The sequence below is a fragment of the Hyla sarda genome, chromosome 1, assembly GCF_029499605.1.
Source record: "Hyla sarda isolate aHylSar1 chromosome 1, aHylSar1.hap1, whole genome shotgun sequence".
Lineage (NCBI taxonomy): Eukaryota > Metazoa > Chordata > Amphibia > Anura > Hylidae > Hyla > Hyla sarda.
The window spans coordinates 386423785-386437985 of NC_079189.1; the positions used below are offsets into that span (position 1 = coordinate 386423785).

A 14201-nucleotide genomic window follows, 5' to 3' on the forward strand; every position below is an offset into this window, starting at 1 on the left:
TGACGAGAGAGGCCAAAATAAAATTTCCTGCAGATCCAGAGTCCAAGAAGGCCACTGTAGAGAAGGAGAAGGCAGAGGCAGACATCCGCACAGGCACAGTAAGACGTGGAGAAGCAGAGTAGACATCAAGGACTGTCTCACTTTTGTGCGGAGTCAGCGTACGTTTTTCCAGGCGGGGAGGACGGATAGGACAATCCCTCAGGAAGTGTTCGGTACTAGCACAGTACAGGCAGAGGTTCTCCATACGGCGTCGTGTCCTCTCTTGAGGTGTCAGGCGAGACCGGTCGACCTGCATAGCCTCCACGGCGGGAGACACAGGAACAGATTGCAGGGGACCAGAGGAGAGAGGAGCCGAGGAGAAGAAACGCCTCGTGCGAACAGAGTCCATATCTTGGCGGAGTTCCTGACGCCTTTCGGAAAAACGCATGTCAATGCGAGTGGCTAGGTGAATGAGTTCATGTAGATTAGCAGGAATTTCTCGTGCGGCCAGAACATCTTTAATGTTGCTGGATAGGCCTTTTTTGAAGGTCGCGCAGAGGGCCTCATTATTCCAGGACAATTCTGAAGCAAGAGTACGGAATTGTACGGCATACTCGCCAACGGAAGAATTACCCTGGACCAGGTTCAACAGGGCAGTCTCAGCAGAAGAGGCTCGGGCAGGTTCCTCAAAGACACTTCGGATTTCCGAGAAGAAGGAGTGTACAGAGGCAGTGACGGGGTCATTGCGGTCCCAGAGCGGTGTGGCCCATGACAGGGCTTTTCCGGACAGAAGGCTGACTACGAAAGCCACCTTAGACCTTTCAGTGGGAAACAGGTCCGACATCATCTCCAGATGCAGGGAACATTGGGAAAGAAAGCCACGGCAAAACTTAGAGTCCCCATCAAATTTATCCGGCAAGGATAAGCGTATCCCAGGAGCGGCCACTCGCTGCGGAGGAGGTGCAGGAGCTGGCGGAGGAGATGACTGCTGAAGCTGTGGTAGTAACTGTTGTAGCATAACGGTCAGTTGAGACAGCTGTTGGCCTTGTTGCGCTATCTGTTGTGACTGCTGGGCGACCACCGTGGTGAGGTCAGCGACAACTGGCAGAGGAACTTCAGCGGGATCCATGGCCGGATCTACTGTCACGATGCCGGCTGGCAGGCAGTGGATCCTCTGTGCCAGAGAGGGATTGGCGTGGACCGTGCTAGTGGACCGGTTCTAAGCCACTACTGGTTTTCACCAGAGCCCGCCGCAAAGCGGGATGGTCTTGCTGCGGCGGTAGTGACCAGGTCGTATCCACTAGCAACGGCTCACCTCTCTGGCTGCTGAAGATAGGCGCGGTACAAGGGAGTAGGCAGAAGCAAGGTCGGACGTAGCAGAAGGTCGGGGCAGGCAGCAAGGATCGTAGTCAGGGGCAACGGCAGAAGGTCTGGAACACAGGCTAGGAACACACAAGGAACGCTTTCACTGGCACAATGGCAACAAGATCCGGCAAGGGAGTGCAGGGGAAGTGAGGTGATATAGGGAAGTGCACAGGTGAACACACTAATTGGAACCACTGCGCCAATCAGCGGCGCAGTGGCCCTTTAAATCGCAGAGACCCGGCGCGCGCGCGCCCTAGGGAGCGGGGCCGCGCGCGCCGGGACAGAACAGTCGGAGAGCGAGTCAGGTAGGGGAGCCGGGGTGCGCATCGCGAGCGGGCGCTACCCGCATCGCGAATCGCACCCCGGCTGGCAGCGGAATCGCAGCGCCCCGGGTCAGAGGACGTGACCGGAGCGCTGCAGCGGGGGGAGTGAAGCGAGCGCTCCGGGGAGGAGCGGGGACCCGGAGCGCTCGGCGTAACAGTGCTCTATTTTTGTTTTCTTGTTGCCATGGGATACATCCTGTAGGCAATTTCCTCTGTAACCAGGCATTCTCAGTTTCTCAGTTCTCCTTACATGCAGTGAATATACAGCCAAATCGACCTCAGCATACAGCTGCTACACTGGACTATCAGAAGCTTTTAGAAGTACATCCTTCAAAGAAATAAATATGTATGAGGGAGGATATTACTGACCAGGATAAGGTAAATATACAAAATGTACTGCTATAGCCATCTATATTACAGACTATAGCATTACATTTACTTGGTAGGTGTGGGGGGTGGGGGATATTTTGCACTTTAATAACACTATATGCTGTGTAATAAGAGAATATATAGCTTTAGTACTATGAAGATTACATTTTCCTGATGGAGGACTTCCACTATGCAGCACTGGGATGAGCACCTGCACTAAGGATGAGAAATAATGTTCAAAGAAAATCATGAGACAGTTAAAAGCTCCACCCACCACACAGATTTTCAGATGAAAAGGGGAAGGGGTTAAAAGAAGGCAAAGAAAATAAGGTTATGTCTGTGTGATTTTTCAGACTTTTATTTTTATTCAACCTAACAAATATTGAGCTTGCTGTAAAAAAAAGTGAATAATAGTAAAACCCTTTTTAATCTATATATGAGGAATACTGTATGTGTGAAAAATGAAAATATATCGAGTCTCTCTGGATGGAAATAAGTAAAGGGAAAATAATAATAAAACATTGACAGGTTGGTTATAATTCTCCAAGTAGCAGGAAATCCACTAATAAGGCAAAGAAATAAAACAGTAAAACAGTACGACTGCATTTACACTGCAAAATATCCTACATGAGATATTCTGGGCAGAGATTATGGGTGCCAGCAGAAAACATCACCACTAGGACCACGCAGACCTGCACCATCAATATTGACAGGAATACAGTCTGCCCGGACTTCTAGCAGGATATTTGGATATTCTACAGTGTGACTGGGCCAATGGAAAACCTATTCACACCAATGTTTTCTTCATGCAGGATAAAGTAGATGCAGTCAGCTCACAGCAGGGCAGGACGCCCAACTACACTCGATCAACAGGAAAGACGTCAGATGCCGGCACTCAGGTAAAACTCCACATTTATTGCAGAGCTACAAAACAGGATACATCAAATCAGCAATAAAATTAAAGTAAAAGCCTCATGGTTGACGCGTTTCGGATATGCCGACCCTTTAACGAAATCTAGTTACAATGTGGCAAGTAATCGCATTTATATTGTTGGATGGGGCGGAGAAAGGAAACTAGTTCCAATTCAACCATAAACCCTTATTTGGCCTTGCTAGATAGAACACAATCCTACTTTAGGTTCTATATATATACAAGTACAAAAAACACACACACCAAAAACACAACCGTGCATAAAGCTATCAAATTTCAATGCATGACAATAATTAGTTCACAAATTATGTTATTTGCATAAACTACAGTTCATAGTTGTGCTCTAAAAAACTAATCTCTAAGTTAGAAAAGAGTTAGGAAGGGATAGTAAGACAAAAGACCATTGTTTAATAATGAAAGAATACTTCTGTTCTATTGTTTAATCCTTTTGGATGTGAGCTGTAAAAACAGTAGATCCAAAAAGTCTCCCCCGATTTCTGAGTGCTCTCACCCAATCACCTTCTCTGATGGGCTTGTTTACTTGTTCCACAGGAAAAAAAGAAAAAATCATATTAGAAAAATCTCCTGCATGAGCATCACGAAAATGCTTAGAAACATTAGATACATTAACAGTGTGTGTTTTTTTTGCACCTCTAATGTGTTCTTGGATACGTCTCTTACATTCTTTTTATACTCCCTATATATGATAGTTTACACATTATGCAAGAGATCTTATAAATGACAAACTCTGAATTGCAATTCAAAAATTTACCTATTCTATAAGGCCTGTCTGATCGGGCATCAAAAAATTATGTTGTTTTTTTCTGCAGACTACGCAGCGAGACTGTCCACATTTGAAAAAGCCTCTAAGGTTCTAGTCAACTGAAATAAACTAGGTGACAAAATGCTGACTAAGCTTGGTGCTCTACTGGTTGAAAAATTGCAAGTGAACAAGCCCACCAGAGAAGGTGATTGGGTGAGAGCACTCAGAAATTGGGAGTTATTTTTGGATCTAGCATTTTGACGGCTCTCATCCGAAAAGGTTAAACAATAGAACAGATGTATTCTTTTATTATTAAACAATGGTCTCTTGTCTTGCTATCACTTCCTTAGTAACTTAGAGCATAGTTTCTTTGCCATAGCTTGGGACACTAGCTCGCTACTGCTGTTAGTAAGTGTTCCCTCCTGGCACTGCGGTGCTAGGACCGGCAGGGCAGGTTGTACAGTACAGTAGACTTTGCTGAGCAGAGAATTTGGTTGCTGTAGAAGAGGTCTCAGTCACTTCATTTAAAAAGAAGACCAGCAACCTTTTTTTCCTGATAACTGGCAGCCATATCCTACCCTCAGTCAGCCATAGAAGTAGCTATGAGAAAGGAGGGAAGTGCAATGTGCGCAACACTTCGAGACCCATTTAAAGGGGTACTCCAGGGGAAAACATTTTTTTTTTCAAATCAATTGGTGCCAGAAAGTTAAACAGATTTGTAAATTAGTTCTATTAAAACATCTTAATCCTTCCAGTACTTATCAGCTACTGTATGTTCTAGAGGAAGTTGTATAGTTCTGTCTATGTCAGGAACCTGTCTAAGTCAGGAACTGTGCAAAGCAGGAGAGGTTTTATATGAGGATTTGCTTGTACTCTGGACAGTTCCTGACATGGGCAGAGGTGTCAGCAGAAAGCACTATGGCCAGACGGAAAAGAACAAATCAACTTCCTCTGGAGCATACAGCAGTTGATAAATACTGGAAGGGTTAAGATTTTTTAATAGAAGTGATTAAGTAACTAAAAAATCTATTTAACTTTCTGTTTTCCACAGGAGTACTCCTTTAAGCTTAATAATTAAGGCTAGGTTCACATTGTTGTTTTCATCCATTCCGTTAAGGGTCCATTATTTTTCTTGGCCAGAATGGACTCTGAAACAGTTCGGAACACAATGGACACTGCTGGGTCCCGATGGACCCTTTTCACTTGAATTGGGTCCGTTGGGGATCCGGTAGTTTAGCAGTGTTTAGTGGAGAGAAAAAATTGTGTATGAACAATTTTTTTCTCTGACAAACCCGTTGTTCTGATGGAATTGCGAATGGAACTCTGAATAGCGGAGTCCAATGGCAACGCCAGCTGAAATAATTCTGTGTATGCCTCTGACTGGATGCCTTTGGATGGCGGTATAGACATTAAAACAGGAATTCTTTTGTTTTGTGTGTGAGTGTTCACAATGTGGAATAAATAACATCATACATTTATAATTTGGGTCATTATTGATGCAGTGATACCAAGAATTTGCAATTTGGACAAACATTTTGTATTATGAAAAAAACACTTGTGCTTTTTTCCATTTTTTAAATATTTTTTAACATTTTGTTCAATTAAATTTTTTTGTCACATTTTTTGAAAGTCCTATTAAGGGATTTGACCAAGTTTAAGATAGATTGGTCATGTAAGATACTGCAACAGTGGATTTACATATGGCAGATCTTGTTAAGAAATTTCCACTTCCATGGGATCAGTTCCATTTGTGTGATTGTGACTGACTCCGATAAGTGTTCCAGTTGCATAAACATCTTCTACAGACTGTGTGGTTTGCTGATCAGCATAACAATTGACAGCCTTTCTATTAGGTTCTGCTTCTGTACAGAGATAGCATACCTTAGGGCCATGATAACCCATCGGTACCCCTCTATTGTGTCTTGGAGGGGGGGATAGGGTGAAAAATTGAGTCATATGTCTAACCACTTAGATGCTGCAGTCACTGTTTACTGTATTTACTGCAGCATCTAAAGGATAAACTGCCAGGATCAGTTTTCTTCAATCACATCCATTGTAGCAGATAGTCAGCTGTAATAAATTGTACATCTGACATTTGCTACTGATGGCATGGCATTAAAACTGGAAAAAAATATCTTAAAAGCTATTCAAGCTAGATAGGAAATATATTAAAAGGTTGTAAAAACAGATAAATAGTTAGATGTTGTGCTCCCTTCCAATACCATGTATGCATTTGTACAATTTATAAATATATATTACCACATATCAGATACCACAACACCAGTCTGTATTTTACTCTTTTCAGCACTTTTCGAGGTGATTATAGTGCAGGATCTTGCTGCCAAATCGATAAATCAATAAGAGAACCTCAGACCATGGCCACTTTGAGCAAACAGTATTCATTTAGGCTATATTTGGAAGTTTGCAGGTTTGGCGGCATAAAAATAAACAGTTTTGCTAGTAAATCACCTCCGTGTTGATCGGGTTTATGACACAGTTGATGTCCAGTATACATCTGCATTTACCACATTGTCATCCAGTAGCAATCATTTTGTGCCTGCAGTGCATAGACTCACACAGTGTGTAATGTAATATCATATTTCCTTCTCTACTTACTGTATTGATCTGCTGCACTGAGCTGAATGTAATTTACACTTTGCCTCTTTCGTTAGACACTTTTTTCTGCATGAATGCTGGTTTATCTATTTTCTTTCCTTTTTTTATTTTGCCATAACCTATAAGCAAGAAATATATTTTTTTCTATCATGCAGCATTTAAAGTATAGAATGAGTTCTCTGTAATTCATATACATTGTAAAACACCATAATAATGTGTATGGTGCTTCAAAATCACAAAAAAGCTGCACATTATACTTTTACAATACTGCAGTAGACTAGTGTGACAAATACATTCAACAGTATTCATTCACAAGGTATTCCTTCTCTTCGAACTAAGCCAATGCATAGTATGGAAGCTTAGTTACCTTGGTATCACTTATACATAGCCACTCGATACAATAAAACAAGATAAGATAATACAAATGCATTATACTACTTAGAATGTGTTCTACTTTCACAAGTATAAGTAAAATAGAGTTGGTCATGTTCACACAATGTAAAATTATGTGGCAAATTGTATTTTCCATGTGTAATTTCATCACTAATCTGCAGTCACAATTTTGCAGAAAACCAAACGAAAATGCAGATGTAAAATAAATCTCCAGTAAAATACGCACATGTAAACGTACTCTTAGGATGAATTCACAATTTCCGTGATTGAAAATATGTTCCATACATCTGAATGGGGCTGTTTTAGCAGAAATCACATTTATTTATGGAAGCCCCATTCAGATTAATGTTACAGCCGCATCGATGTCTGCAACAAATCTGCTGCAAGTCTTTCACACAGTGTTTTTTTCGCAGCTTTTTTCGCAGCATTTCATTCAGCTTTTTTAAACTAGTCACAAATTTGATTTAAAATGAATGTGGCATATAAAAGAAGAACCTGAAACCTCTCCTTCCTGCTTGATCCACTGCTGGTTATGACTCCAAAAACAAAATTTAAGTTTTCCACTAAAAAAGTAAAACTAAAAATGTGTAAAGCCATCCTTAGGTGAGGGTACGTTCACACACGCACATTTTGCTGAAAATTCTCTGCAGCTGATTTTGCTGCTCAATAACTTTAAGGGTGCATTCACACGGGGGTATTTGTCAGCGGATCCGCAGCTGTGGATCCGCGGACAAAGGCCCCTAAAGTGCTGCCCTCTTTGTGCCTGCTAATAGCGGCAATCCACCGCTACCAGCCGACACACTGTGAAGTCGCAGTGTATCCGCACATCCCACACATCGCGGCCGCTCCCCCGGCTCCCTGAGCTACACAGAGAGCGGCCGCGATGTGTGCAAGTACACTGCAGGGTAACTCGCACATCGCAGTGTGTCTGCTGGGAGCGGCGGATTGCCGCTATTAGCAGGCACAAAGAGGGCAGCACTTTAGGGGCCTTTGTCAGCGGATCCGCAGCTGCGGATCCGCTGACAAATATGCCCGTGTGAATGCACCCTAAGGCTAAGTTTCCACTTGTTTTTTTTTTCCGGCAGTTTTTGGAATACTGGCACTGGCAAGTGGAAACACTGCTTTAGGGTGCTTTAGGCTAAGTTTCCACTTGGTTTTTTTGGGGGCAGTTTTTGGAATACTGACACTGCAGTTTTTGAGCTAAAGTCAGAAGTGGATCCATAAGGGAGGAGAAGTTTAACCCCTTCAGGACGGTGCCCATTTTGGCCTTAAGGACCGGAGCGTTTTTTGCACATCTGACCACTGTCACTTTAAACATTAATAACTCTGGAATGCTTTTAGTTATCATTCTGATTCCGAGATTGTTTTTTCGTGACATATTCTACTTTAACATAGTGGTAAATTTTTGTCGATACTTGCATCCTTTCTTGGTGAAAAATCCGTAAATTTGATGAAAAATTAGAAAATTTTGCATTTTTCTAACTTTGAAGCTCTCTACTTGTAAGGAAAATGGATATTACGAATACATTTTTTTTTGGTTCACATATACAATATGTCTACTTTATGTTTGCATCATAAAATTGACGTGTTTTTACTTTTGGAAGACACCAGAGGGCTTCAACGGTCAGCAGCAATTTTCCGATTTTTCACAAAATTTTCAAACTCAGTATTTTTCAGGGACCAGTTCAGGTTTGAAGTGGATTTGAAGGGTCTTCATATTAGAAATACCCCATAAATGACCCCATTATAAAAACTACACCCCCCAAAGTATTCAAAATGACATTCAGTCAGCGTTTTAACCCTTTAGGTGTTTCACACGAATAGCAGCAAAGTGAAGGAGAAAATTCACAATCTTCATTTTTTATACTCTTTTATACACTTGTAGACCCAATTTTAGAATTTTTACAAGGGGTAAAAGGACAAAATTTTTACTTGTATTTGTAGCCCAATTTCTCTCGAGTAAGCACATACCTCATATGTCTATGTAAAGTGTTCGGCGGGCGCAGTAGAGGGCTCAGAAGGGAAGGAGCGACAAGGGGATTTTGGAGAGTACGTTTTTCTGAAATGGTTTTTGGGGGGCATGTTACCTTTAGGAAGCCCTTATGGTGCCAGAACAGCAAAAAAAAAACACATGGCATACCATTTTGGAAACTAGACCCCTCGGGGAATGTAACATGGGATAAAGTGAACCTTAATACCCCACAGGTGTTTCACGACTTTTGCAAATGTAAAAAAAAAAAAAAAAAATTTACCTAAAATGCTTGTTTTCCCAAAAAAAATTTATTTTTAAAAATGGTAATAGCAGAAAATACCCCTAAAAATTTGAAGCCCAATTTCTCCTGATTCAGAAAACACCCCATATGGGGGTGAAAAGTGCTCTGCTGGCGCACTACAGGTCTCGGAAGAGAAGGAGTCACATTTGGCTTTTTGAACGCAAATTTTTCTCTGGGGGCATGCCGCATTTAGGAAGCCCCTATGGTGCCAGAACAGCAAAAAAAAAAACACATGGCATACCATTTTGGAAACTAGACCCCTCGGGGAACGTAACAAGGGGTTAAGTGAACCTTTATACCCCACAGGTGTTTCACGACTTTTGCATATGCAAAAAAATTTTTTTTTTTACCTAAAATGCTTGGTTTCCCAAAAATTTTACATTTTTAAAAAGGGTAAAAGCAGAAAATACCCCCCAAAATTTGTAACACAATTTCTCCCGAGTACGGCGATACCCCATATGTGGCCCTAAACTGTTGCCTTGAAATACGACAGGGCTCCAAAGTGAGAGCGCCATGCGCATTTGAGGCCTAAATTAGGGACTTGCATAGGGGTGGACATAGGGGTATTCTACGCCAGTGATTCCCAAACAGGGTGCCTCCAGCTGTTGCAAAACTCCCAGCATGCCTGGACAGTCAACGGCTGTCCGACAATACTGGGAGTTGTTTTGCAACAGCTGGAGGCTCCGTTCTGGAAACAGTGGCGTACCAGACGTTTTTCATTTTTATTGGGGAGGGGGGCTGTATAGGGGTATGTGTATGCGTAGTGTTTTTTACTTTTTATTTTATTTTTTGTGGTAGTGTAGTGTAGTGTTTTTAGGGTACAGTCGCACGGGCGGGGGGTTCACAGTAGTTTCTCGCTGGCAATTTGAGCTGCAGCAGAAAGTTTGCGGCAGCTCAAATTTGCAGCCAGATACTTACTGTACCCTGTACGTTCACATTGGGGGGGGGGGGGGGGGGGGACATCCAGCTGTTGCATAACTACAACTCCCAGCATGTCCGTTGGCTGTCGGTGACTGCTGAGAGTTGCAGTTTTGCAACAACTGTAGGCACACTGGTTATGTATCACTGAGTTTGTGACCTAACTCAGTGTTTCACAACCAGTGTGCCTCCAGCTGTTGCAAAACTACAACTCCCAGCATCTACGGTGCATGGTGTACGGTGACTGCTGAGAGTTGTAGTTTGCAACAGCTGGAGGCACACCGGTCGTGAAACACTGAGTTAGGTAAAAAAAAACTCTGAGTTTCACAACCAGTGTGCCTTCAGCTGTTGCAAAACTACAACTCTCAGCAGTCACCGACAGCCAACGGGCATGCTGGGAGTTGTAGTTATGCAACCAGCAGATGCACCACTACAACTCCCAGCATGCACTTTAGCTGTTTGTGCAAGCTGGGAGTTGTAGTTAGACAACAGCTGAAGGTACACTTTTCCATAGAAAGAATGTGCCTCCAGCTGTTGCAAAACCATAAGTCCCAGCATGCCCATAAGGGAATGCTGGGAGTTGTGGTGGTCTGCCTCCTGCTGTTGCATAACTACAGCTCCCAGCATGCCCTTTTTGCATGCTGGGAGCTGTTGCTAAGCAACAGCAGGAGGCTGTCACTCACCTCCAACGATCCAGACACTGCAGGTCAGTCCCGCCGCCGCAGCTGCTCCTGGGGCCCCGATCCCAACAGGGGCGCTGGGGATCGGGGTCCCCAGCACCCGGGGTGCACGTCCCGCACCCGCTCACGTCCTCCAGAAGAGGGGCGGAGCGGGTGTGGGAGTGACACCCGCAGCAGGCGCCCTGATTGGTCGGCCGGTAATCCGGCCGACGAATCAGGGCGATCGTGAGGTGGCACCAGTGCCACCTCACCCCTGCAGGCTCTGGCTGTTTGGGGCCGTCTCTGACAGCCAGTAATTCCGGGTCACCGGGTCACTGGAGACCCGATTGACCCGGAATTGCCGCAGATCGCTGGACTGAATTGTCCAGCGATCTGCGGCAATCGCCGACATGGGGGGGCATAATGACCCCCCTGGGCGATATGCCGGGATGCCTGCTGAACGATTTCAGCAGGCATCCGGCTCCGGTCCCCAACCGGCTAGCGGTGGGGGCCGGAATTCCCACGGGCGTATGGATACGCCCTCGGTCCTTAAGGACTCGGGATTCAGGGCGTATCCATACGCCCTATGTCCTGAAGAGGTTAAGTCCTTCCTTTATATGTCCTTTTCCTTTTGAATGCACTTCTGGCTTTGGCTCAAAAACTGCAGTGTCAGTATTCCAAAAACTGCCCCCAAAAAAACCAAGTGGAAACTTAGCCTAAAGCACCCTAAAGCAGTGTTTCCACTTGTTTTTCAGTTGCTTGTTTGTTTTGCATACACATAAAAAAAAAAAAAAAAAACACTAAATTTGCTGGGGCACAAAATTCTGTGGCCAGTCGTTAGTTGTTTTAAAAAAATTGCAGTATACTGAGATTACAGTTTTTTTTATTTTCAGAGAATCTTGGCATTTTATTCTCCTATAGACTTCTATGGGAGGAAAAAAAACACCAAGAAAAATGCAATGTGGGTTGAACGTTGGCGTTTTTTTCCCCACATTTCTTTAACAGAATTCCTCGAGTCAGATGATGAATGAATCACATGACTTGTAATGATAAAAATGCAAAAGGAGGATGCAGGTTTTTGTGGCTTTTTATAGGTGTAAAAAAAAGAAAAAACTGCTAATAATAAGTTGGGTGGATAGTAAGGGTGTATTCGCACATACAGTATCCTGCCCATATTTGATGTGCAGGATTTAAAGCTGCAGATTGTATGCTGCAGATTTCAATGTAAACTAATTGACTAAACACAGCTTCAAATCAAATATGAGCAGGATACTGTATGTATGAATAGAACTTTGGGGTAGGGTCACACATAACAGATCTGCAGTGTATTTTAATTTGCGGATCCACTGGTGACCCGACCCATAGTGTGCATCCAGCTCTTGCCCCGCCCTCTGGCCTGCTCTCAGTGGCAATCTGCAGCTCTAAGCAGCCACACATGGGTCTGTGCGTCACCTGTGCATGTGCAGTGTACTCAGGCATCGCGACTGCTTTGCCATGTCTGAGTGAACTGCAAGTGCACTTGGCAACTCACAGGCCCCTGTGTGGCTGTTCGGAGCAGTGGATTGCAGCTGCGAGCAGGCCACAGGGTGCAATGGGGGGTGGCAACAGCTGGAGGCACAGTATGGGTCGGGGCACTGGCAGATCTGCAGTGTAAAATACGCTGTGGTTCCATTACGTGTGACCCTGCCCTTAAGGTAGATTCTGATTTGACAATTACCAAATTTTGTTCAACGTTCCCTTTCGTCTGGCATGCAGAAGGCATTTAAGACTTGTGAACCTCTGCTGTTTAGTGTTAAAAACATGAAGAAACTTGCTTTCTCCTGTAGTCCGCTAGTTATCAGGAAATCTTAAGAACTCATCATCACTATTCTAAGATTTTCAGAAGATTCACTTGCTTACATTCACTGTACCTCTTATTCATATAGAGCATTTTCTTCAGATCAATCTAAAACATTACAACCACAAATGTTTGATAGTAGGTTTTTATTTGTTCCAATTTTCTTGCATTAAAACTTTAAATTGTTTATTAATGGAGACATTTAGCAGGTTCATGTCTTTAAATCAAATTTTTTGTGGTTTTACTATTATGTTCTCCAAACAATAATAGGGCTAAAGTTCCAAATGTTTAGACCACATCAATCCCATCTTCGTCCGTCCATTTTGATGCACAATAATTCCTCATGAGATCTGTCCTTTTGGCATGTCTTTTCTTTTGAATAGTAACATCCGTGGCAGGTTGGTGCCATCTGCACAGCAAGACAACATAAGAGTGTAATGGGTTTTCTTATGTCCCAAGGTTTTCTTTGTTACTGTTTTGGCACCTTTAAATGTTAAAGGGACTTCATCCATATCCCTAGTCTGGCTTACTTTAAATCCAATTTTTCTGCTAGCATCAATTACAAATTTGTCACAAATACAGAATGTACTTGGCTCTTTTTTTTGAGCAATTCTAGTTGTGGTGCATAGCAAGGCCACCTGTTTTCATGAATCTTTAGGATCATGATGCTTAACCAGTAAAATCCTTAATGTCTCCCTCTGCAGCAATACATTTGTCTTCATGTATTATTATTTTTGAAAAGATGGGCAATCCATTATTTCCATTTCATATTCTACATTCTTTTATTTCCACATATAACTGTGGCTATGTTGTAGAATGCCCATGTAGACAATGTTTAGTTTTATCCATTTTTGTAACTGATCCTCTTGTTTTCTTTAGTCCCTTATCGGTTCTTTTTTCAGCCCAAAATGTTTCTCGGCTGCTCTGTTTCCATGCTCTTTAGCACATTTTACTACTCCCAGTTTAAAAGGAATTTTGTATGAGAACCTTTTCTGCTTCAATATCTTTTACAAATGTAAGGTATGCAGCAGGGGATTATTTTTCAGTAACAAATAACAGTAATTGTTATTGTTATGGGGGCATCTGTTGCTGACACATGACTATGTGCAACGTCACTCGTCAGACGCGAGTCGGCTGGCTGCAGACTCACGGTCTAAGGTGCCTGCTAAGGGCGGTGGGTCCCCTCGTACGCTGGGCCCCTGTGCAGCTGAATCGGCTGCACAGGGGATATTTCTGCACAGAACAATGAACAAACTCCAAGCATGGAGGGACATCAATACTAAACCAAATAGACTCCTAGCCAGCGGGCACTCTCCACCAAGGAATCAGGATACTGGCCTAGGAAGAAACAGAAATACTAAATTCAAGCAAACATGGGTACAGGCACAAGACTCACTAACTCCTAATATAGATGGATTAGCACAAGGCTCAGGAATTCTATCCTAGGAGTAGCAGTATCAAAAGGTCAAAACAGGACTGACAAAACAGACAGTGTGAACACAGACTAAGGCAACACAAAGCAAATGCAGGACGAACATACAAAAATACTAAAACATGACAATATACTAAACAAAGCAGGCTAAAATCTATATATCAAACAGGACAGATAACCATGGGTAAAACTCAGGATATGTCCTCAAACAGACAAAAACTAAAGTGCATGAAAAACAAGACATGGTACAGATCTAATTACCAGCAGAGAGTTTCAGCAGAGCTCGGGTTTAAATAACCACACCCAAGCTGCCATAGGCTGAGAGCTTTAACTCTTCCCAAAC

At 43.1% G+C, this 14201-nt stretch overlaps 1 long non-coding RNA gene across 1 annotated transcript; it reads left to right on the forward strand.

Annotated features, from left to right (window-relative positions):
* Positions 1-1924: 1924 nt before the first annotated feature.
* On the forward strand, positions 1925-3863 carry LOC130308145 (uncharacterized). The gene is made up of 3 exons (XR_008857196.1): positions 1925-2045; positions 2849-2935; positions 3798-3863. It is a non-coding gene; the product is annotated as an uncharacterized LOC130308145 (long non-coding RNA).
* Positions 3864-14201: the final 10338 nt, after the last annotated feature.